Source organism: Tenrec ecaudatus, chromosome 1 (genome assembly GCF_050624435.1).
Source record: "Tenrec ecaudatus isolate mTenEca1 chromosome 1, mTenEca1.hap1, whole genome shotgun sequence".
Lineage (NCBI taxonomy): Eukaryota > Metazoa > Chordata > Mammalia > Afrosoricida > Tenrecidae > Tenrec > Tenrec ecaudatus.
In genome coordinates, this window is record NC_134530.1 from 136,185,893 (window position 1) to 136,201,379 (window position 15,487).

At 35.5% G+C, this 15,487-nt stretch overlaps 2 non-coding genes across 2 annotated transcripts; one reads left to right on the forward strand and one right to left on the reverse strand.

Annotated features, from left to right (window-relative positions):
* Positions 1–318: 318 nt before the first annotated feature.
* On the reverse strand, positions 319–380 carry LOC142438330 (U7 small nuclear RNA). The gene has a single exon (XR_012782726.1). It is a non-coding gene; the product is annotated as a U7 small nuclear RNA (small nuclear RNA).
* Positions 381–15,087: 14,707 nt separating this feature from the next.
* On the forward strand, positions 15,088–15,218 carry LOC142437821 (small nucleolar RNA SNORA38). The gene has a single exon (XR_012782336.1). It is a non-coding gene; the product is annotated as a small nucleolar RNA SNORA38 (small nucleolar RNA).
* Positions 15,219–15,487: the final 269 nt, after the last annotated feature.

A 15,487-nucleotide genomic window follows, 5' to 3' on the forward strand; every position in this document is an offset into this window, starting at 1 on the left:
CTTTGTTTTTAACCAATGCCTTCAGTGAAGCTTGGATGTCTTCCTTCAGAACCATCACTTCTTGATCATATACTTCCTCTTGGAAAGGTTGAATGTTGTTTGAAAATGTTGCATCCTACTGGTATGTCTTCTTCGGTCCAGTGGCTCCTTCGATTCCTTCAAACTTCTTTTGATGATCCCAACAGCATTCAATATTTTTCCTACATATTATTTTCACCTTGTAACTCGAAGATTTAACTTTTGCTTCAGTTCTTTCACCTTGAACCTATGATTATAGTACTTTACTTTGTTTTCCAGAGCTTCTACTCTTTTTTCCCCAAGGGTTTTCAAGGAAAAGCCAGAGAACCTGCTAGACAAATTCTAAAAGAGCTGTAACACGTCCTGAGCTGATCTTCAAACTGTTCTGTTTAACTCTTTACTTTCATTATATCCTTCAGTTGCTTTCGCATCTCCATTTTCATGAACAAATTTCAAAGCCTTTTTGAAACCATTTTAGTCTTGTCATTTCTTTCTTTCTTTCTTTGTTAACATAATTTAAAGATATTTTATTTGGAATTCTCAGATATTGCGATGTACAAAATACTTGTATGTATAACTACATAAGCTCTTTAAACAAAGCTAAATGTGCACTTTTAAACTTCACAACATATATGTAATCTAATATATATATATAATACATCTAATATAATATATATCTAATATATATAATTTTAATCATGTTATTGGAAGCTCTTACAGATATCATAACATTCCATAGTTCAATCACATCAATAAGTATTGTAGAATTGCTACCACGATCAGTTTCAAAACATTTTCTTTCTTCTTGAACTCCTTGACATCACCTCATCTTTATCCCCTCCTTCCCCACCCTACCCCCCAGGGACCCTTATTTTTTTCGACCTATAATAGTCTTTTTTTTTCTATATCTTACACAATCCAGTGTATCCATTCACATACAATTATTTTGTTCAATCTGATCGAGTGGGGTTATAGAGTCAGCAATATTATCAGCACCCTACTCCTCCAGTGCCATCCCCCACCCTCCCGCCCTGACTGCCTTCTTGTACTCTCAGGGAATCGTTGCTCCTATTACTGTTTCTGAAGAGTTATCTATCTATCTTTGCCTTCATATACTGAATGATCTTAAATATGCAAATGAATGTACACACACCTAATATGATTAATGAGGTATAACAAAAAGCATAATAGCATATTAGTAAGGGGAGGGAATATTAGAGAACTAAAGGATGGCTATGTGGTTCATCAGTGCTATACCACACCCTTCCATGTGGTCCTTCTGAGGGGGGGAAGTCCAATTATCGTACAAGTGGGTTTTGAGCCTCCACTCTGTGCACACCACTTCACATCAATTGGATTGCTTGTTTTTGAACTGCTGCCTCTTCCCATCAACACCTCATGATCACACAGGCGGCTTCTTCCATGTGGGCTTTGTTGCTTCCCTGCTAGATGGTCACTTGCTTAACTACAATCCTTTAAGACCCCAGACGTTTTATCTTTTAATAGCCAGGCACCATCAACTTTCTTCACCACATTTGCTTATGTACCCATTTTGTTTTCAATAATCTTATCAAGAAGGTATCATACTGTTCTTGTACATACTGAGGTAAAATTTAAGTAGAGGCCCAAAGTCTATCTGCTTCCTTGTTGCATTTTCATATATATATATATATATATATATATATATATATATATATAATTTTTCTTCTTTCCTTTTTTCTCTTTTTCTCCTGCCCCACAATCATGTTTATCTGTCATTAGCCTCTCAGTAGTTCATCTCAGATAAAACTCAATTGATTAAACACAACCAAAAAAACTACACGCTCCTCACCATCAATTTTAGGACATTTATTTTTGCCTGTACCCACCACTATTGGCTCCCCACTCCCTTCCCCTGACCCTCCCCTCCCATGCCTCCCAGGAACCAAGGAACTAGTCACTGTCTCCCTGAGGATGCTTATCTTGTATACATAAACACCAAAACAAAATGAAGCATGCAGATAGTCAAAAGACTAACAGGAATCCTAACACAGAGCAGATGACAATCTCTCTGTTAAATAGCAAGAAGGACATGTTATAAACCCTCAGCCATGTCCCCCTTTCTTCCAGAGGTACAGATCCCAGGTCCTGCTTGCCTAGCAACTCATATACCCTTTCAGTTGTCAGCACCCATGTCAGAAAGGTAAGCATCTTGAATCTCCCCTTTGCTATTCCTGCAATCAGGGATGGAGCAGTCTAGTGCTCCTCACCCCTACCACCCCTCAGTTACACATTCAGTTTGGCCCGCTTTTGAGCAATCCTCAACCAGTCCAGAATGGGTGCCAAGTTTTATTCCCCCACCCCACCCCTACTAAGAAGGCTATGATGGGTACTTTGGGGACTCCTTGTCTTGCACCATCACTGATTCATCGTGTCCTCTCTTGATTTGCCCCATCTGTGAGGGTCAGACTAGCCCTTCTCACCGAGCCGTATGTTTAGGGTTATCCTCTGTAGTGCAGCCATCTAGGGAGAGGCCATGATGTCATGTCTCAAGCTGAGGCTGACTGCAGTCACCTCTGGGAACGCGCTGCTCCATGCAGGAACACCATCCTCAAGGAGCAGCACCGGGAATGAGGTCCACTTTTGCTCTCCGCTGTCTATGGTGACTCCACAAATTTGGAGGTGTCTGCTCAGTGCTCTTTTTGTCAAATCTATCCTTGAAGTGGTCTCTAAATTCAAGGTCACATCAGAAATGAAGGTCCCCCAAACATCAATAAGACTTTGAGAAGGCAACCTTCAGCAGTGGCATTTTGAGTACCTTGAGAAAAGCAAATGTTTTTTCTCCCATGCCTGTGGTACAATGTTTGGCTACTGTCTTGGAGCCTTTCACTGACCAGTTTTTGTTTTTTTTCAGAAGTGGTAGCCATGTCTTTCTTCCTGATCTTTTGACTGGAAGTCCCTCAGTGGCTTCTTTAGCAGATGACCATGCTGGTATTTGAAATACCGCTGACTTCACTTCCAACATCACAGAAACACAGAAGGCACAGCAGCATCACAACACAGACAAATGGATGGCATTTTTTAGAAACTTCTGACATATAGAAATCAAATTACCTTTATCATCATTGTGGTTTTTTAATTTTTGTATATGTTTTTGTTCTTGAGTCTAGGTTAAAATCACTTCACCATATTTGCAACAATATAAGCAGGTGAAATGACAAACAGCTTAATGTTACTAATTCTACTAGAAAATTATGCACTGCTAATACCACAAGTGAAACTTTTGTTGTATATACAAAAACTCAGTTATTAACTCTGTCAGCAATAATATGTTCTGTTATATAAAAATGCTATTAAAATTGAATTGACCTCTTAAACTAAGAGACAAAGACTGAAAACTCTTTCAATACAAATAGAATATTAATAATCATCTTGAACAATGCAACTATACAAAACTGATAAAGAAATTTATGTAAATAGATTTAAAGTATTATTAGATAACATTCCAGTTGGTGGGAATAGGTGATAAGACATAAATTCACTACAGTTCATTGACTCCACATCAGTGTGAAAAGTATTCCTGATGTATAAATCATTATTTCAGTTGAAAGTTGATGCCAACAAAATTTTAACTTTCTCTGTGAGTGAACTTAGTATTTCCAGAGATAAGAACTGAAACTATGTTCATTGTTTGTGTTTATTTTCATAACAAGAAAGTAATTTATTCCAAAAGGTAGATACTGCATAGATTATAACTTGATACCAGAAAGGTATAGGACTAAGTATTCAGGAAAATCTTTGAAAACTCCTACAGTACATTACCAACACCACTGTAATCACTGGGAAAATTAATAATATGTATGTATTTAAGCACATACACATATATAAACTCTTCTAAATATGTATTGAGTCAATGAAATCTATTATAGCAAACTACTTGTTAAATAATGCAGTAGAGAATGTTATGTTTAATAACTACTAGGATAAAATATTTCCTGAACTTATTGGTGATCTGTCTATGCAAATTTTGACATTAAAAGAAGGGAGAGAGAAATAAATAATGTAGAACTCAATGTAATAAAACCTTAGAATAACTTCGACTATTTTAGAAAATAAATCACAAAAAACATCATTCAGTAAATGGGAAAATAGAATATTAAAAGAAGTAATAGGTAAATTAGAAATCAGAAAAGGAAACAAAATCCAATGGAATATGTAAAAGATAGTTATCTGACAGAAGTCTTTTAATTGTACAAAGTCCTTAAATATGTGATAAAAATCTAAAGAAAATAAATTAACTAATAGCTATAACAAAATATTTAAAAGCATGTTTATTTGTACACAGTATGTGTGGTAAGCATTTGAAAAACTGTTCCCTAATTTTTCATGGAATTATACATATACCAAACCAAACAAGTCCATCTATACTGCCCTATATAACAAAATAGAACTGTCCCATAGGGTCTATCAGGCTGTAATCTTTCAGAAGCAGGCTTGGCACTTCTTGAGCAGAGCAGCTGGTACGTTCGTACTACTGACCTTTCAGTTAGTAGCTGAGTGTTTAGACACTGTCTCACCCGAGATCATTGTAATCATATATAGGCTATATTTTTAAAGGGGGTCTAAAATGAGGTAATAGTAGATGTAGAAATACTGTTGTTCATTAAATAATAATGTAATTTATAGAAAGGGATCATAAAAGTCATGGGTATAGTCGAAACTTTTTGCATTGTCTATGATTTTCAAGTAAAGAACTTTATGGCTTTGTTTTATAACAAATGTACTACAACTAATCTGACAAGGTATATAAGTAAAACGCAATGTATATGTGTGTACACTCATATATTGTGAATACTATGTGTAATGTTCAAACACTAAAACTCTTATAAATCTTAAATAGAAAACATATGACTTTGTATAAGTTCACTATCAGAATTGACTCAATGGCAGTGAGTTTGAATATATATATGCATACATCTGGGGGAAAGATTCTTTAGGACAATTTGTTCTTCAACTAATATAAGAAATTAAATATTGAAAGATATTGCCTATTTTCCCAACAAAAGATCATATTAAGTATATGCACTTCAACACATAATCAGTTATGTATTAGAATTTTAAAATTAATACTTACTTACAGTTACTTATATACAGTTATATTGGGAAATTATTTATAATAACTAGTTTGTATATATTTTTACATATTTATTTGATTCTTTCTTTTTCTCTGTTTCTTTCTTTCTTCCTTCCTTTCTTTTTTTAAAAACTTATATGGGTGGGTGAAATATTTAATGATTAATGGCATAGCAAAAGAAGAATGACTAAGAACACAGGGTCACTGTGCTAAAAACTAATTGACATTCAACCATTTCAAGAAGTAGGATATGAGCAAACAACAATGTACTGGAGGAAGAAGTTCAAGCTGCGCTGAAAGCACTGGCCAAAAACTAGGGTCCAGGAATTGGTAGAAAACCAATTGAAACATTTCAACAAGCTGATGAAGATTTAGGAGAACTTACTCATTTATGCCAGAAAATCTGGAAGACAGCCCCTTCGTCAACTGACAGGAACGATTCATATTTGTACCCACTCCAAAGAAATGTGACCCAACAGAATGCTCAAATTATAGAACAACATTACTTTTATCATATACAAGTAAATTTTTTGCTGAAAATTACCCAACAATGGTTGCAGTATTCCCTTGACAAGGAGATTTCAGAAGTTCAGGCCGGATTCAGAAGAGGACATGGAATAAAGATTATCATTGCTTATGAGAAATGGATCTTGGCAGGAAGCAGAGAATACCAGAAAGATGTTTACTTGTGTTTCTTTGAATATGCAAAGATGTCCGACTGTATAGTTCATGGCAAGCGATGGATAATCTTGGGAACAATGGGCATTGCAGAACCCTTCATTGTGCTCAGGTAGAATTTAGAAATGGACCAAGAGGCTGCTGTGTGGACAGAACAAGTGCATTCTGCACAGTTTAAAATCAGGCATGTTGTGAGCGAGGCTCGCATCCTCTCACCAGGCTTCTTCATGCTGAGCAAATAATCAGAGAAGCCAGATTATATGAGAAAGAATGTCACAACAGAATTGGTGGAAGGTTTATTAACAAGCTGTGACAAGCAGTTGGCATCACCCTGCCTAGTGGAAGTGAGAATGACGTGAAACACTTCCTGATGAAGATCAAAGATTACAATCTTCAGCATGGATTACAAATCAATGTAAAGAAAATCAAAATCCTCACAACTAGGCCAATAATTAACATTATATCAAAGGGAAAAATGAAGTCAAAGATTTTGTCTTTCTTGAATCTACAAACAATGTGCATGGACAATACAGTTAAGTGATAAAATTACAAACTGCAGTGGTGAATGTGCTCACAGACCTCTTTAGAGTGTTGAAGAGCAAGGATGTCACTTTGAGGACCAAGGTGAGCCTGGCACATGCAGGACATTTTCCGTTGCTTCCTATGCCTGTGAAAGCTGGATGTGGCATAAGGAAGACCAAGGAAGAATTGAGGTGTTAGAATTGTGATGTTGGCAAAATGATTGAAAATAACATGGTCTGCTAAGAGGACAAACTGATCTGTCTTTGAAGAACCTGTAGATTCTTAATGGGCACATATGGTGATTTTGTTTTACATATTTGGGCAGGACCTGGACAATGAGCCCAAGCATGTGAACAACTGTGCAGAGGGGGCGGGTTGGGCTGTGCTCTGCTCGGTTGTACGTAGAGTCATATGAGTTGATGTCGATTCCAAAGCACAGAACAGCAACAAGAACCTAATGCATATGACATGCAGTATATTGATGAGATTGCTTATGTTTTCTTGCATATGTTTGAAATGAACCTCAAAGTCACTAAGGACACCAAGTCCAATTCACTTTTACATTTCATCCTTCTAATGCTACTTGAACTAATATTTCGGTTTGAGAGTTGAGGAATCCGAAGGATTGTTAATTTATTTCTTTTATGAAGACGATGAGACTTCACGCTAGTTTGTTAATTTTTTTCATTTTTTAAAAAGAAACATATTGTATCAAGTTAGAGACCATCTCAACCAATGAAATCAGTAAGCATATTCTGTTAAGACCCCACAAAAATGGTTCTCTTTCTTTCTTTTTATTCCTCTCCCATCCTCTGTCTCCCTCTGTAAGTTCCTATCCCCTCCCCCTGTTTCAGGTGCATCCCTATCCTCCTCCTAGGCTTCAAAGTCTATCTTTCAGTGTGAAAATATGTTTGTTTTTCCTTATAATCACATATTTACCTTTATAAGATTAACTAAAATTGCTAAGCATAAGGTTCTTTTGTTTTTCCCATGTCTTGTGAAGTTTGAGAGTATTGTCATTGTTTTTTGTTGATGCATAATCTATTTTATGAATTTGTTAGTGGTTGCAACAATGAGCTGAGGATGTAACAGGACTGGGCAGTGTTTCTTTTTGTTGTGCAGAGGGTCACTGGGTTGGAAATGACTGGATGGGCCTCGACACCAACAATGTGGGAAGGAGCCCTCTTGGCACAATGGTTAAGCACTGAGCTGCTAAACAAAAGGTTAGTGGTTCAGATCTATTAGCAGGTCCTTGGAAATATGATAAGGTAGTATATTGTCATATATATCTATGAGCTTGAAAACAACATAGGGAAATTCTGTCCTAAATGGTTCTATGAGTGGAAATCTATTCCACCGTGATGTTCTTTGTTTAGTATACAGTATTGTGAAATAAATGTATTATTCATCTGCATAAAATAGTATAAAATATATAAACATTGTTGCTTTTATCTTTCATGTAGATGATACAGCTTTTGTCAGAAAGCTATACACATGGAACAAAAATTCTGTGAAATTCAAGGAGACACGTTTTATTGTTCACTATTTTCCCAATCCACCTCCTTACTATCATCATAACAAATAGCATCACAGAATAAATATTTAGGGTAATTTTCTGGAGCTAGAAGGGAAGAGCTCTTGAGGCTTCTTGTTGGACAAGTCCCATCTGGTGCCTTTGTCATTTGTTTGGATGCGGAACATTTTAGGAGGTGTAGCACCTGCCAATTAGCACTGTAAAACTTCACAGATGGAGTCTCATATTTCAAACACGTTACTAACAAGGATGTGCTTTAAATTTACATATGCCCTCTTCAACAGCCAGCATGCTCACCTCAAAATAAGAAAATAATTCTCAGTGGAAGTGTATCTAAAATTGAAAGTGGAAAGATTTAAAGTTAACTCTATAATGTAAAAGGGAACACAGTGTCCTAAGAAAAAGATGAAAAAGACAGTGAAAATCAAAAAGAAATGTTAAAGTAAAACACAGGGCAAACATTTACAATGTATCATTTAAACAGACATAATTGAAAGGCTATATGGAGAGGAAATCCATCCACTATAACATCAGCATAATGGATACAGACTGAAATTATCTATATTTTGTTGCTCTTCTTGTTTGGTGCCATTGATTCAGTTCCAATTCATAGTGACCCATGTCCTACCAACCCAAACACTGTCCGTTCTTTCCCCATTCTCAAAAGTGTCCTTACGTTTGAGCTCATTGTTGAAAATGGATGGTTTCAATCCAACTTGTCAAGGGGTTTCCTGCATTTTTCGTTGCTCTTTTGCTTTACCAAGAATATTGTGCTTTTCCTGGGACTGATCTGTCCTATAATATTTCAAAAGTATGTGAGACAAAATCTTGCCATTCCTGCTTCCAAGAAGCATTCTGGCTGTACTTCTTCCAAGACAGAGTTGGTTGTTCTATGGGCACTCTGTGATACTTTCAATATTTTATACCAGCACTGAAATTCAAACACATTGAATATTATTTGGTCTTCCTTATTCAAAATCCAACTTTCACAAGCATATGAGGTGTTGGAAAATATTATGATTTGAGTCAGGTGCCCCTTAGTCCTCAAAATAAGATGTGTGCTTTTCGACATTTTAAAGATATTTAGTGCCACAGATTTATCAATTCACGATGTCCTTTGATCTCTTGACTTCTGCTTCCATGAGCACCTGATTGTGGATTCAAGTGTGGCAAGATCTTTGACAACTTTAATTATTTCTCTATGCATCATGATGTTATCTATTTGTCCACTTGAAATATTTTTAATTTTCTTTATAGCAAATGCAATTCATATAGAAAATATTGTTTCTTGTGTCAGATGGGTCTTGGCTCAAAGCAGAGAATGCCAGAAATACATTTATTTGTGTTTTATTGACTATGCCAGGGCATTCTACTGTGTGAATTCTAACAAACTATGAATAGCCTTGAGAAGGATAAGAATTCCAGAAGATTCCATTGTGCTCATGTGAAACCTATACATAGATGAAGAGGTTGTTGTATGAACAGAACAAGGGAATATTGCATTAACATCAAATTTGTGTCAGAGTTGTAATCTTTGACCAGATTTATTCAATCAGTAGCATGAAGAAATAATCAAAGAATAATTTATCACAAGTATAATGTATTTAAAAGCCTTTTGGAAGAAATTTTTAAAAATATTGAGGCCAAGGATAATGTAAAGAAGACATAGGGTGCATTGTCAATATTGTTGTTTGGTACCGTCTGGATGGTTTCGGCTCCTAGTGATCTTATGTTCGCTAGAACAAAAGACCTTCTGCCCTGAACCATGCTCATGGTGTTATGTTCAATCCTTCTGTTGAATCCAGTGGATCAGTCAAGCTCATTGAGGGATGTCCACTCTTGTGCAGACATTTTACTAAGCATTATGTCCTTTCCTAGTACTTGTCTCTCTGGATAAGATATCTGAAGTTTGTGAGGTAAAATCTTGTCCATTTCTGAGGAGCTAGACTACTTCCAAGATAGATTTGCTTGTTCTGGAGGCTGTGACACTGTGAGTATTCTTCACCAACACCTAAACTCAAATGAACCAATTATTCTGTGGTCTTCATGATCATTTTCTAGCTTTTGCCTGTATTTGACATGCCTGCAAACACTGTGGGTTGAGTCGGCTTCACATTAATCCTCAAAGTGACCTCTCTAAGCTTTAGCATCTTAAAGAGATCTGTGAGGCAGATCTACTGGGATTTTCGAGTATGATTTTGTAAGTTGAAGTTGATCGGAAACACAGAAAAATTGGCTGTAGCACTTTTATCTATCTCAATGCTTTATTTCTGATACATTATTACATAAATAAAGGCAAAATACTTTGTTAATATTAATTACTTTGATCATTTAATTTATTTATATATGAAATAATATGAAAAAAATCATCATCTAATTCAATTTCTTACCCTTTCTAGAAAGCTCTCCTTAGGTCCACTAACTGTCCATCTAGACAATAGAGGTGGGTGTTCGGAAGACAAAGACCATCATTAGAACAATTGCCTCCAATGTGTTTCTGTTTTCTTCAACTGATGAGCTGAAAACTTAACTTCGGTTGATGACACCCTTAACTCTCAGTTCGAAATGGACATAAAAATATGTTCCAAGTACATATCTAATCCTAATTGGCATTAACTTTCATTTGAAATAATGTTCCTATTCCTGAAGTTAAACATGACATCCTTTGAAACTTAAACTTGTCGCAATAGAGAGAGTAACAAAGTAAATCAGCTTTAAAGGCATAGAATTTGTCATAAAATATGAATTAACATGAACTATGTTACAGGAAGCTCAAGGTCATATCAGTTGATGACATAAAATTCATCTAAAATTTGCTTTCATCATCCTTAACTTTCCTATATAACAGTTTTAGTTTATATTTCTAAAATTTTTAACTGTCATGTCTTTACTTGTTAAAGAAATTTTAGCATATGTGTCTCACGGTAGTTATCATGATCAAAATGTAAATTATTTTATGATATGTATGAGATTATACTTATAAATTTAGTGATAGAATTGACTTAAAGATTGCTGCTATAAAGAATTATGGACTAAACCAGGCATACTAAAAATATCATTTTTATTTTGAGGTTATGTACACACATGTCAAAACAAATGGGAAAATGCGCACTACTCAGTCAATCAATCAGTTATGTTGTCTACCTGATGCCAAGCAGCCAACTTGATTGATATTTATCCTCATCAGAATGAATTGACTCCATCGAACCCTAGATCTAATACTCATAAAGAACAAAGTCGTTCATGTAATATACTTGCTTAAAAAATCTATCCATAACTTACAGCATAATGTTCTAAATCCTTACCTTGACAAGATCTTCACGTTTTAAGATCTGTCCACAATTTACTTTTCTGCTTCCATCTTCTGTCAGCCTCCTCCCTTGCTCTAAGCAGTCTATGATTGATTTTATTACTCTCACAGTTTCATACACTCATAATTGCTTCCTGTGGCTTTTCCTATGCTGGCATTTATCCATCATTACTTGCTGTGGCAAATGGATTTACTTTTCAACTGGTAACATTTTTTTTAAATCAAAGATTCCTGGTTTCCTAGTGAGTTACACTTTGGGCTACTAACCGAAAGGTCAGCAGTTTAAACCACTGGCTGCTCTCCCTGGGTAAAGATGTCAAGCCTTGGAAACCCAAAGGGCATGGTTCCATTTGGTTCTATAGAATCACTATGAGTCAGAATCAATTCAATGGCACTGAGTTTTGTTTGGATTTTCATAATTTCTCAATTTCTTTTTAAATCATAATCTATATTTTGGATGGTCAGTTATACCTTACAGTGCACCCCTGTAACCTTACAGTTAAACCTTACAGTCCTCCATCTTATCTATTTCTCATAAAACCCTCACTTAACCTTGTAAGTAGAGATTTGACGTTAATATATTAATCGTGTAAGTACTTAATGTTAATATTAATTACTGTTATCATTTAATTTCAATACTTTTCTTACTGATGCCGCTTCGATCATCTTTAGCTTTCTACTCCAGTGACTCTGGCATGTAAATGGTGAGCAGCTTTCCAAACAGACAAAATCCATGGATCTAGTTTCAGGAGGGAGGATTCAGTAAACTTTACCAATTTTCCCCTTTTGGACTATGAATCTTTTACATGACAAATATAAAGATAGATAAGTTGATAACTAGATAAATAGAATGATAAATACATAGAGAAATCCTATAACACCTTTTGGGTTTGTTAAAATGGTACATTCTTAATAAGACTATCCCTGGCTATGCTCTCTATTAAGTGTAACTCCTTTGGCTTGATCTTTCTGCTTATTTTTCCTCTAGTACTTATAAACTAATACTTAATTTAATTCACTTATTCTTAATGTCTGTCACTGTCCAATAAAATGTAATCTAAACAAAGATATTTTTTGACTTTTATTGCAGATATTCAACAATTTTTTTAATGAAGAACAGTATTTCCTTGTGGGATCTGGCCTAGTCAATGAGGTGGAAAATGGACTTCTGTACGGACTCCCACTATATTACAGCCCTGCAGCTCCTTGGAGGGGTACTATGTGGTAGCGCAGTTTACCAGAGGTCGGGGTCAGCAGAGCTCAGTCTTCTAACAAGTACATTTTAAGTTGTATTAGAAAGTTCTTTCTCCAGCACATGTGAATTAAACCCAGCAATTCCGTTTCACTGGTGGAAGTGGGTAGTTATCCTAGAAGTTCTCCTGTTACACTTTTAAAGTCCTTCTCATTATAAGAACAGAGAACATAATAACTCACTTTACTTACTACACTCAGGAGAAAGTGATAAGTCACTTCACTTAGTACAATCAGGAGAAAGTTGATAAAAGCAATGTGCCAAAGTTCAGTTATTTGAAGTTTGAAAATATGATACCACTTTGTGTGTTCAAAGAAATTTGATCAAGCAAATCTGATAAAACGTTATATTAACTATTAGTAATATGAGAATGTTTTCCAATAGGGGCATCGCTGGCTTCTTAGAAGGGATACTTCCGTGTTTAGGAATTTGCCACACGTTGTAAGTAGTCTGTGCTCCTGACTCTAACCTCTAAGAATGTTAACCTTCTTCCTTACACAGATTTTCACACATTTTCAAGAATCTAACCTACTTTGTGGTCAGTTGGACATCAACCTTGTAAATAAATTATTTTCTTAAATGTTAGACTAGTACCAGTCATAGAACCAAACTCACTGCCATCAAATCAATTTAGACTCAAAGTAACCTTTTGTCAGCTAGTGTCAAATCCATGTATGTAATCTAAAAATATAAATATGCTTCATCAAGGGTACTATCAGTATATAATGTATATTGCTTTGAGCTACATTTGAATCAATTATGTATTTGTTTGAGTCAAAAACAGGTTCTGTTTAGGACCATACACATATCCATCTGCATATTTCATTGAATATAAACTGTAGCATAGGCTATTTTATATGACATGCAATAATAACCATTCAAAACACATTTTAAAATTATATGTTGGAGATGATTACTAGAAAAAGTAAGGAACTCCCTAATGTTTGACATGGGGAATTAATGGGCAATACAATAGATTAATTGATTTCAGTGGCAGTCTGTGAGGGTCGGTGCTACTAGGACTCCAGTTCAGACCAGCATGCACTTCATCTAAATAAGCTATGTTTAAATATGTCTCTACAATCAGTGAATATCTGTCACCTACACGTGCTTAAATTTTCAGACATACGCATGTCTTAGAATTGTCAGAGTGCCTTCACAAGAGAGGTCTAATCAAAATAATGGTTGGTGAAGGGAATTGCTGGGCCAATTAAATTGAAGGCATGGAGTTCAACTGAAAAGGTTATGTAGACTGCTGTTTTGGGTTTTGGGGGTGGGGGTTGTTAGGTGTGTGTGTGTATTACAAAGAGGTAATATCAATACATTATCTTGTAGGACAGAAATGATCATGGCAGTTTATTATAAAGAATGCTCAAGAAAGTTGAAAGCTACATTAATAAGACATCAGGAAATTGCCACAAGAAAATGTTTCCCATCATAGCAATGCACCTGTTCATTCTTGCACTGCAAATCTAAATAAAATTAAATCCTTGATATTTTACATATTTTCTCCAATTTTAATGATGTTCCTTATTGGTCCATTTATGGGGATTTTTGTTTTCTTTCTGTTGAGGTGCAATTGATACTGAAGACTGTAGTCTTAGATTTTCAGCTGTATGTGCTTCAAGTACAGTTAGCTTTCAGCAAGCAATGTTAGCTATTCGGCCTGTCTCAGGTTTCTTATTCATATGGTCACGCTGTGTGGATTATTTGCTCAGCGTACACCCTTATGTCTGTTCCAAAGAATAGCGACTCAATAGAATACAAAATTTATTGAACAATATTTTTGATTTCACACATCAGTAAATTGTTGTTGAAGATCATTGAAAATTGCTTGCAGAAGAACACAGAAAGCCTATAGGAATTCATGCTGGACTCAGAAGAAGATTTGAAATAAGGGAAACTATTGCTGATGTCAAAATGAATCTTGGCTGAATGCAGAGAATACCAGAGAGGTATTTACTTGTATTTTATTGTTTTTACCAAGGCATTTTACTGTGTGGATCATAACAAGCCGTGGATAATGTTACAAAGAATAGATAATTACAGGACACTGATTTGTTTGTCGTTGTTGTTCTTGAACGTGTATATAAACAAGAGACAGTAATTCAAATAGAACTGTGCATCAGGGAAAATGTGAATTAGAGTAGTATCCATTCACCTTACTAATTGAATCTATATTTTGAGGAAATAAACCAAGACCCTGGAAAGAAGAGCCACTGTGGAGCAGTTCAAGAGACAAAGGCAATTTACTTTTGCAGGTAAGGTCATTGAATATGGAAGAATTTGATGGATAAAAGCTATGGGAAGCTGCAGACTGTCTGACTCAAATTATCCACAGAATTCTGATCTACACGTTTGTAAGAAACCTATGAAGGTCAAGGAGAGCTGGGTATTAACAAAAAATTGTAAGATGCTATATTGAAATGTAAACATAAGATTCTACACTAACCATATGTTACAAACCTTAAAATTTTAAAGATTATCAGTTTACATAAGAAATAAATACGCACATATACATTACTAAAATGAATTCATTTAAAATGTGATGGTAACACGAAAGCATAGTGACTATGCTAATAACAGACACACAAAGTAGAATAAATATGAGTTTGAATCAAGTACCTAGTGCTCATTTTATGACTTATAGTACAAAACTCTCCTCCTACAAAGGCGTGTCTGTGGTTCCCTGTCCTTGGACACGTAAGAATTTGAGGCAAAGAAATGTGGATTTGGAGAAGTTTGGGGCCAGCTTGCTCCTCGCAGGCTCCAGCACCCGCATCCCACACTGTAAAAAATAAAATAATAATACAAAACTCTAATTTTTGATAGAAATTTAAAATTTTAGGCTTCCCAAAGGAGCATTTTAATTTACAAACACATTGTCTTCTGAGATGCAAGTAGTTTCCCTTGAAGCAGGGCGGTCAATTTACCCACTCCAAGTCAGAGTGGGTACAAAGGTGCACAAGAGAGAAGACCACAGCAATGGGAAACCAGACGGTCTTCGTGGTGTCCCATCTGAAACCAGAATACATAGATTGAATAACTTTGGTTCTGACA